Below are 226 nucleotides of genomic sequence, written 5' to 3' on the forward strand. Positions count from 1 at the left end.
AAATAAATGACTTTAATTGATTACAGTTCTCCTGTTTCTCATCTTTATATTACGCCATTCTGAATAGCCAAGAAACCAATGATATACATATTCGATACTTAATAACAATATATGGCTTTAATAATATATTATAACTGCTTGCTTGCGATGCGTTGATTCCCAGTGGCGCTTGAGCATCTTACCTTCCCTCTATATTCATAGATTTTGATCAAGTATTTGATATCAT

This window comes from Penaeus monodon, chromosome 34 (assembly GCF_015228065.2).
Source record: "Penaeus monodon isolate SGIC_2016 chromosome 34, NSTDA_Pmon_1, whole genome shotgun sequence".
NCBI classification, from domain to species: Eukaryota; Metazoa; Arthropoda; class Malacostraca; order Decapoda; family Penaeidae; genus Penaeus; species Penaeus monodon.